This window comes from Anoplopoma fimbria, chromosome 24 (assembly GCF_027596085.1).
Source record: "Anoplopoma fimbria isolate UVic2021 breed Golden Eagle Sablefish chromosome 24, Afim_UVic_2022, whole genome shotgun sequence".
NCBI lineage: Eukaryota > Metazoa > Chordata > Actinopteri > Perciformes > Anoplopomatidae > Anoplopoma > Anoplopoma fimbria.
In genome coordinates, this window is record NC_072472.1 from 21,299,850 (window position 1) to 21,310,248 (window position 10,399).

Below are 10,399 nucleotides of genomic sequence, written 5' to 3' on the forward strand. Positions count from 1 at the left end.
ATTGAATGTTTTTCTGTTTTCTTCTGCATGACAGTTGAGTGTCAGTAACATCCCACAGAAAAAACATGACATAATTAAGTGAAACACAAACAAATTAGCTTCTCATTTTTATTCAGTGTTTTATTAATATGCCTACGTGATGAAATGATAGGTGTTCTACTAATTTCAGTTGTCAACTATATGATATTTCTGGTTCCCCAGATTGTTGTGTGCTGTAATGCTGAAAATTCAAATGGCAAATTTTGCAACTAGTGCCGGGTGTCAACAGATATTACAGAAACTCTTTCATCACATTCAGTTGTCAAACAATCAGCTGAAGCTAGAGTGGGTTGTTTGTCTGACATTGTCATGCAAACATAAGGCCAATTTCATTCGGACTTTTGCCAACAAAAGTTAGATTTTTACTTATAATCTACTAGTCTCATTTTGTCTTCTAACTTTTAGCCTCAAATAATAAAGCATTCTAATCACACACATTCACTTTGATATCATAAAGTAATGTGAAAATTGTCGACAAATAGACTGAACTAGACAATAAATGAACTTCTAATTAATTATTAACTTATTTATGTGGAACGGAATGGATAAATAGCCCTCTGGGCCGTCCATTTGCAGTTGCTTCACATTATTACTACATTATTTGTATTTAAGTATTTTTATTGGTCCCCTTTAACTATAAATATAAGCAGTTATTTGATGTTGATACATTTTATAATGTAAATGTGGTATCACTGCTCTCTGGTCAGCTGTTAAACTGTGTTCTACCAACAACTTTAGTATGGCTCATTATCCCCTTGATGGGAGGAGTTTTCCAACTCTTCATCTTGTTGTTTATACTCAACTCCTAGTGACAATCCAGTTTGCACGACATAGACTGGACACACACACATACTTTGTCACTAGTCTCATGAAACAGGTGATAGTGGTGTCTGATAGATCAAGTCAATTCTCAAGTCTTTGAACTAGAGTCAAAGTCAAGTCTCAAGTGTTTTAGTTAGAGTCCAAGTCTGTTCTCAAGTCTTGAGCTAGAGTCCAAGTCTTTAAGCCATAGTCAAATTCAAGTCTAAAGTCTTTGAGCTAGAGTCTGAGTCTGTTCTTAAGTTTGAGCTATAGTCTAAGTCTTTAAGCTAGAGTCTGGGTCAGGTCTAAAGTATTTAAGATAGAGTCTGAGTCAAGTCTTTAAGCTAGAGTCTGAGTTTCTAAGTATTTAAGAGTCTGAGTCAAGTCCAAAGTCTTTAAGCTAGAGTCTGAGTCAAGTCCAAAGTCTTTAAGCTAGAGTCTGAGCCAAGTCTAAAGTATTTAAGATAGAGTCTGAGTTAAGTCCAAAGTCTTTAAGCTAGAGTCTGAGTCAAGTCCAAAGTCTTTAAGCTAGAGTCTGAGTCAAGTCTAAAGTATTTAAGATAGAGTCTGAGCCAAGTCTAAAGTATTTAAGCTAGAGTCTGAGTCAAGTCCAAAGTCTTTAAGCTAGAGTCTGAGTCAAGTCCAAAGTCTTTAAGCTAGAGTCTGAGTCAAGTCCAAAGTAAGAGTCTGAGTCAAGTCTAAAGTATTTAAGATAGAGTCTGAGTTAAGTCCAGTCTTTAAGCTAGAGTCTGAGCCAAGTCTAAAGTCTTTAAGCTAGAGTCTGAGTCAAGTCTCAGGTCAGTCTGTTCTGGTGTGATGACTTTTCTATCATCTGCTGCATGCCATCCTGCCAACACAGCATAGCTATATATAAGGAATTAAAAAATGAAAGTTTTAATTCAAATTTAATAACTGTATTTTGCCCCGAAAAGATATAGAATGAGGTTATTCAGAGTAACAACAAAATATTGCTCACATTATTAGGCATGCAAAAATAACCGTAGCTTATTCTTCAATATCAGATATAGTACAACCATAATGTAAGATTACAATGGGTAACCCACTAATGACAGCTCATGATCTTATCCAACACATCCCTCTAACCTCTCACACAGAGATGCTTACAAGTCATTTTGTGCAAGTTCAAGTCAAGTTTCAAGTCACTGTTTGTGCAATTTAAGTGTGACTTGAGTCTAAGTCCCTAGTTTAACTCCCCAAATCTGCTGTTAGCCAGGTTATCTGTTTCCCTCCGGTCTTTATGCTAAGCTAAGTCAGCTGACTGCTTGCTGTAGCTTCTTATATACCGTACAAACATTAGAGAGGGGTCTCAATCTTCTCAACTAACTCAGCAAGAAAGCAAATAAGCATATTTTCCATGTCAAACTATTCCTTTAAGCTCTCCATGAAACAAACTGCTAGCTGGTCCAACTGGTAAGAATGTCCATCGTTATTGTATGTGTGTGTAGTTAGAAGTTTAATTGAGGATTGGGCAGGTGAATCATAAAAAGAAACGTCTACTGCCAACGCCTAGCGTGCTTTAGGCGTCAACTTTGTCAAACATCTCCATTCGCTTCACAGCATTACGTAACATTACATATGTAACCAACAGTTTCTAGTAGATTTCTCTTCCAGAGGTTATTTAGAAGCTGTGTATGTCTTTTGTAATTGCATATTTCTATTCTACATTTTGGCTATGCATTTTGCCAACCATTGAATGATATCCTGTTATGTGTTGTCAGTACTACTACAGACAAACACAGAGCTGCATTCACATGGTTATGATGCTGTTTCCATGGGGTATGAATAAGCAGATGATTCCATAGAGAGTAATGAGCTTTTGCAGTCTGGAGGCTCAATTCTAAACACTTCCCCCCCATACCACCACCTCCATTTTAAAAGTGTGAAGCCCGAGGAGACGTGGAGTGGAATTCCAACCAGGATGATGAAAGAGAATCTAATGAATCAAAACCAATCCTATTAGTTCCAGCCCACATCTCCATACTGTGGTCCTTTTTCTGCGCAACAATCCACCGCATGATTTCACACAAGCTGGGGAACTGGGGGATTTCAGCAGGGTGGGACAGGGGATCTAAAACCTTTCAACCTGGTGGGACTTGTTGCCTGTAATTGACCGCATGATTACCGCAAAACATGATCTTAGCCCCCGCAGAAAGTGGCACTGAGAAACGAGCCGATTAGAGTGCACTGAAACTCAAGGAGAGGTTCAAGAAATTCCCTTTAACATCAACAGAAATCTTTCGGTTCTATCACTTTGACTTGTCAGCAAAAAATTGCCAATTTGAGAACATTCTGCTGCAGTTTATATGTCAAGGTGACAATGCAAAAGATGTTTGCAACAGTTCCTCACTGTCTTGAAGTCTGCAAACTCAAGGTCTCTGAATCCCCAAAGTCTGTGTCTATAGAAGATCTGATGGTATTCCTTGGTATGCTCTCTGATTCTCACACACACTCTCTCACTCTATCTCACCTTTTTAATCTTTCTCTCTTCCCCATCTTACTCTCTCCCTCCATCCTTGCCTCATTTTAAGTTTTGCTACTAAACCCTGTCTCTGGGGAGTGGGAAAATGAGCAGAACAAAGCATGTGGGGGTTTGAGGATCATTTGGAACTGGGAGACAGAGTCTTTGTGGCGCAGCCAGCTGGACATATAAAGAGATGGGGGTGGGCGAGATAGAGAAAGGGGGGAGCAATGCAAGGGCAAAGAGGTGTGAGCGGAAAGCTCAGGGTGCTTGGTTTTGTAAACTGCAGAGGGGACGGGTAGCTCCTCTCCTCCTCCTCCTCCTCCTCCTCTCCTCCTCCTCCTCCTCTCCTGCATTCAGATGCATTCAAGCAGAACTTCTGGCTTGCCGTTCACATCCTCAGCCATCTCGCCCTCTGTTTGTGATACGGATACCGTCACCGCCCCACCCAGCGCCCACAACACTGAATATCCATTAAAGATTCCGGGGAAAAGTTGGTGCACTTATCCCAAAAGAATGTGTTTCAGTTCATGTTAAATCAAGCAGACGGCAATGTTTGCAATCCTTTCAAAAAGTCTGGTAAATAAAACTTGATGAGGGCTCCATGGGGTAAAACCAAAAGTGAAGGAGTTCATTTTAAATCCGTATACAGGCATGGATAAATAAGGGGTTTATTAGCCAACAAGTGGATGTTTGGCAAACCTGAAGACACCAGAGTTCACTCTCTGGGTATTTCACTAAGCTGTGAAAGGGTTGGTGATGGAACGTGGAAATGAACCGGGGCCTTGTCACCCAAGCAACAAACTATGCAGTCTTGGGGCCAACAAGAGGTTTTTTTTCTCAGCGTTGCCTGGTCGTGCTCCATTATGCACTTTTGTGTACATTCAGGGGATGCTGTCATTGCAACACACACTAGGGGGGCAAAATCCTCAATCTGGGACCCTGGTGTTGCCTTGGCCTTTTACCACTCTCTCGGGAAGGAATTACCCCGCAGGTTGGACCATGATTTAGAGATTAGAGGTCAGGTCGCTTACCAATAGCTCTCTGCTGCTTGGACATGACACCCCATCGTGGGGCCGCAGCTCTGCCCCACGGGGGGGGTTCCATTTTGACAGTGCTGAAGACATGATTGAATATTGGCCAGGCTGAGAAAGGCAATGGCTTCACTGATCAAAGAAAGTGTCCACAATAGTTGAACATGGGTGGCCAAAGTGATCCACAGAGCATGCTCAGTTCCTGCTCAGCTCCAACTGGCCTGTGTTTTAATATTTTACCTTTTGGATTGACCTACATTTTTGGCACAGACCAACAAAAGTGAAGTGATTTAGAAATATGACTTGATGCTCAAAAAGATTACATGAAAATGTTAATATCACTATATAAATACTCTGGTATTTCATCAACTTCACCACTGCCAAGATTAAAGAGAATAGGTTCACAATTCTGTTTACAGCCGCAGTCAAGTGCCCAGAATACTGAAATAGAAAACAGTCTGTTAGTTAATCAGGTGGCTGTCTTCCAAAGTTAAGGTCTATTTAGTCAAGGCTGCAAACTCGCGGCCTGCTGCTCGGGCCTTGACCTTGCCTCCCCACTGTCGCTCTGTCCCTGGTGCTTCCGGCAGGACTTTCCCGAGGTGCGCTTGCTTTCGTTGTCACTTGGGCTTCTTGGCGCCTGTCCCTATCTGGACAGATCGGAGGCTGAACATGTGGCGCGGGTGCTTCGTTACTATCAGATTACATAAATTCAAGGGTGGTTTTGCTTGAATTGACTTTAAATCCACATCCACTAAAAAGCTAGTTTGCATCTTTGTCACCTTTTTCATCCCTGTGAGTTTGAACCCTTGTTGCTTTGCAAAATTCCCTTTTTATGGTTTATGGTTATGCTTCCACCAGGCTCCAAGTTCCGCTTCCTGGCTTATCAGTCATACAAATTGGTTTGCATAGCTCGGAACATCAGCAGGTTATCAAGGGCCATGGTGACATCTTAATTTCTTGCTTAAAATTTTCATGGGATAATATGCCCGATCCTTCATCACCTCAGCCCTTGACAATTCAGGGAGAACAAGCTGTTTACCCCCATCAGACTGTCTGTACACGAGACCATTTCTACCACAAAATGATCAGAAAGTTGTCTAGCCTCTACTTTCCTGAAACATTCAGCTGGCTTGGGATCATTTTTCTGCCGGAGCGAAAGTTTGCAAGGAAACAAAAATCATTATCAGCTAGCCCTGGAGCCTAAAAATGTTGCTGAGCTGACAGAAGAGGCCACTCCCCAACCTGCTCTCTGTGCCTTAGTTTATTTTATTTGCACAATTGTAAAATATAAAATCACTACATAGATAAATAATATTACAGTGCAGGAAGAGGGAGAAAGCCCACTGGGCTTATTTGAAGCCTCCACCTATATAATATAAAACAATTCACAATACTATAACAAATACAAAAAGAATATACATATGGTATGAAATATTGTTGAAAAAGCATTTTTAGAAGATATGAGTTATAATAACAATACATTATAAACAACAAAAAAAGAAAGAAAGAAAGAAAAAAAATGAAATGCGTCACGATGTGAATTAGCGTGTGTGTGTGTGTGTGTGTGTGTGTGTGTGTGTGTGTGTGTGTGTGTGTGTGTGTGTGTGTGTGTGTGTGTGTGTGTGTGTGTGTGTGTGTGTGTGTGTGTGTGTGTGTGAGTTCATATGTGTGCATTTGTGTGCGTGTGAGAATAAGCCGGGTTTGATTTTGATTAGGGGGATTTGGGTTCCCCTCCATTTACTCCTACACAAAAGTTATGCTACAAATCCCTATGAATGCAACAACTACAGATTAAAAATACGAACTGAAAAAAGGAATACATATAATACACAATAATACATAAGGAAAGCAATTACAAAACAGGGGTAAGATTGTCTTTTAAGCATCTTTTGAAACATTTTATAGATGAATTTCTTTTTGTTTTTTAATGTTAAAAATACTTCTCATACTTTCCTCAGGAACGTCTTCTGACATGTTACCTACCAGTTCACATTGGAATAACATCAAAGAAGGCACTTTATCGTGTTTTCTCCAGTGGAAAAGCACCCAACAGGGCTCTTTATCATGTTTTAACTACCGATTGGACATTTAACAGGGCACTTCATCATGTTTTATCTACCAGTCTCCTTCTCCTGTCTTCTGTCTCTTTTTATCTGTAGGTAGTTCTCAAACATATTGTTCAAAGTGACATACCCAGGCTGACACATGGCTGGGGGCGATCCTCCACAGCATATCCAGTGGCATTTACCTCCACACAATGTTCTGTCTGTTGCTAAAGCTTTTTAGGGTTCCTCCTTGAATCCTGACACTAGATGTAAGGATTGGTTGTTGGTGGAGTGAATAAACCTAAAGGCTGGACTGATCTTAAGTTTTTGCTGGATTTGGTAAGGGTGTGAATACAAACTATATACAATGACAAAAAAAAAATCAATAAACAGAACCAATTTGAAACAATGAACTACCCTTGAGGAGTAGTTCATTTTCAGCAGGGGCATTTATGTTGTGTATTGCTCGTTTATTTCTCTGTACTCTCCTTGAAGCCCAAATAGTAAATTAAATATATAAAGCTTCTCACAGGAGACATTTTGACTTTGAAAGCGCAGAAACGATTGTGTCAATAATTAAATGATGTAAATAATAAATTCGATGATGGCTGAATTCCATTTAGCTTGTTTCAGTTTCATGGTCCTGGTGTTTTTTGTACTGGCTCAAACTGTAATGGCTTTCTTCTGTGACCGTGTCAATGTTATTAGTAACACCTGTGCTATTCTTATGACAAGGTGAAATGTGTGGAGGCTGTGCAGAAAGCCCGTCACGTCTGCTGGCTTATTGACATGGCTTACACGTCAACCTGCACGGAACAAAGACATCATTATCATTACTGTGTTAGTAGCCTCTGCTTTTCCTGTTTTTATTAAATTGTCTGCCTTGTAAACGTTCTAATGTAGACAGACTGCAGTGAACAATGAATAAGCTGCACTTTGCAGCATCAGCACCATTAGAGGCATTTCCTTTTTTTAAATCAATGATACCTCCCTCTAAACAATGCATTTGTATTAGGCTACACATGATTTGAATTGATGCTTTAGTCAATATCAATAACTTGAACTGCTTGGAACTGTTCCAGTGCAAAACGTTGTAAGTATTCAATTTAAATGAACAGCTATTGACCTATAGTCCTGGGGTCATCAATAAGGTTAAAACATGGGGCAGTTTTAATGTTTGACAGGTGAAGTATAAACATATCTTTTTTAGAATGATTGCTAGAATCAATCACAGTGTTCCACATTATCTAAAGTGGACTTCCGATCTCAGGCTACTTAAGAATAGCATGCACGCACTTATTATCTTCACTACTTAAACCTGACTCAAATTAGTCTGCTTTCATGAACTTGAATTTTATTTTATTTCTTTTAAAAACCTTTATGGATCAGCTTTAGCCCAGAATGATTTGTTAGGTTCATTAAGTCAGGTTTTGGACATAAAGCCCAACTTTTCTTAGCCTGCTTTATGGAACGATCCGCAGGTTCTTCCAAAACTCCTAGACATCAATCAAGACGTCAAAAGTTACCTTATATTGAACGTAAAGGTAAGACATTTAAGTGTGTGTGTATTGTTGGGAGAGACCCATGCAGTAATGGTGCCTTGTTCATTCTGTACTTGGTATTGTGTATTGATTCTGTATTTCATAGGAATAGAAAACAGTCCTGATGCAACTCAGAAATAGATTATTTATTTATTTCAAATGAAACCTCGAGGAAATCTTCATGTCCAGATACACATGGTGATATGGTGTTATATATTCAAGATATTATTAAAGGAAAGTCAATCATAATATTCAATTAAAAGACGGATTACATGACCACAACCAAATCTGTAATTTGGGTATACAGGAAGTGACAAACTATCTACAGTACGTTTTTTATGGCACCCCATTTGTTTTTGTTTACAGGCAGACAAAATGCAGTGTAAGCTCTGTCTGCTCTGGGAGTCCACTCAAACCAGACAAACCAACTGTGTTTGAAATTAAAGCAGAACATTTTGACAAGCTTGACTTGGTTTGCTTCTCATGGGCGAGCCAAGATGATGTATGAGACTCATACTGTGCAGACAGGCAGCTACAAATTTGCCTGGCTAGTTGACTGGTGGGAGGTTGGGTAGTGAGTTTGTGGAGGGGGGGGCCTTGAGTTGTCACATTAAAGCAACGCTGTGAAAGAAAAAGGAGCCTTTGTACCCATTTTGTCTTTTCTGAGGCTGTTGTTTTCGTCAGAAGAAAAACATTCTTCAGGTCCGATAATTTACATCTGAGCATGAGAACTCAAAATGAGAACTGAAAATTGAACTCTGCACAAGAGAAAGAAATGCTTCTCTTTTTGAAAAATTAAAATACTCTTTTCTAGTGCATTTTGTTTTGGTCATTTTGGGCAAAATACTAATCTTTCTGAATGATCAAAGCAGGGATTGAATTATTCAATGTCTGCAATGCTCTACATTATTAAAAACTGTTCTGCTGCATTTGATCAGTCACATGGTAGAAATTTGATTAATGGAAGTGATCTAACTTGGGAAAACAGGCCTCTCTGTGTTACCTCCCCCTTATTTCAACCTCCTCCTCCCCTAGACTGAGCCTTGTTTTCTGCCCCTCCATTATCCCATGCAGAATGAATGGCACAGATGTTGTTGGACAAGACAGTACCCCATGGTCCCCTTTCCACTCACTACTCGCTCAGCATGAGGTCTGAAACTTGTTTTTTGATCATTGTTTCCCCCCCCAAGTTCTCCCACCGCGGGAGGAAAAAAAGGACCCAAAGAGGAGGGAGATGGGGAGACTAAGGGCAGCCAAATTAAAGAGGGAGGGAAGAGGAGCACACGGCCATGTTTGAGGAATATGAAGAAAACGTACTGTTTAACTATCTCCGATTAACTAGTGGGGCGTAGGACAGGTCACATGTTGGATGTTCGTGGAGCCAGTTCACTTTTTACTGAGGGTATGGACGGTGCAGCGGAGCTGTAGTAGGGGGTCCGGGTCTTGACTGAAGATGCGGGTCGGTGCGTGGCTTCTCTGGGTGTCCTGGTTCTACACCTGGGCAGAGTTCTCACAGAGGTGCGAGTGCCAAGACGTGTGTCCAACAGAGTCAGGACTGGACAGGAGGTCAAAGAGCCGGGTCAAGGAGCACGTTCGTCACGGTGCGGGACACCAGCACACGCCTCACAGGAGCAGGCCTCACCGCAAAAAAGGTGAGTCAAGGTTTCAGACTGGAGACACCCAACACTGACGCTGCAGCCTGCTGCAGATCAACCCCTGTGTTGGCATGCAAGGTCTGTACATTTAGCTGGAAAGGTAGGTAACAGCTGATAGATTAAGTAATAATGTAGGAATTATTTTTAAACGATAAATAACATTCTCATTGTTTGGTGCCCCACTGACTGTTGTGTCACACAATTACAATGATTGTCAAATAATTTCTTCCCTTTAAAATATTTGTTTATCTTTATCTTTTCCACTGACTTCCAAGATGCAGAAAAGTATTAAAGGTGTAACTCTTCCCTTTGACACAAAGTGAGCTGTAGCACATTGGATTTAAGCGACAGATTACATTAATGATCATACAGTAACTTAAACCAAATACAATTTTTTTGTGTGTTTTTATGTATTGTATGGGCTCTGCATGAACGCACATATAGTAGTTTAATTTGCCCAAAAAAGGTTATTCACAGAAAAAGAAACAATGTAGAACCCAGAGAAGTCAAACTCTAAGTTAAACTTTTTTTTTTTTAAACTTAAACTTTTAGATCTGAGAGGGGTGGTACTGTGCAAAAAGAGCTGTCAATATCTATCACAGATGGAGAAAAACATCTATTGTATTTAACTGTATTTAACTTAATTTTACAGTTAGTTTTTAACAGAGCTTATGTGACAGCAGGTTTCTGAAACATTTCATAATTTAAAATCATGTTTACAAGCAATTATATAGGTAAAAAAAAGTTATGAAGTAACTACAACAATGCTAAGGAGATTTTTGAGCTGTTTGAAGCTAAACAATAC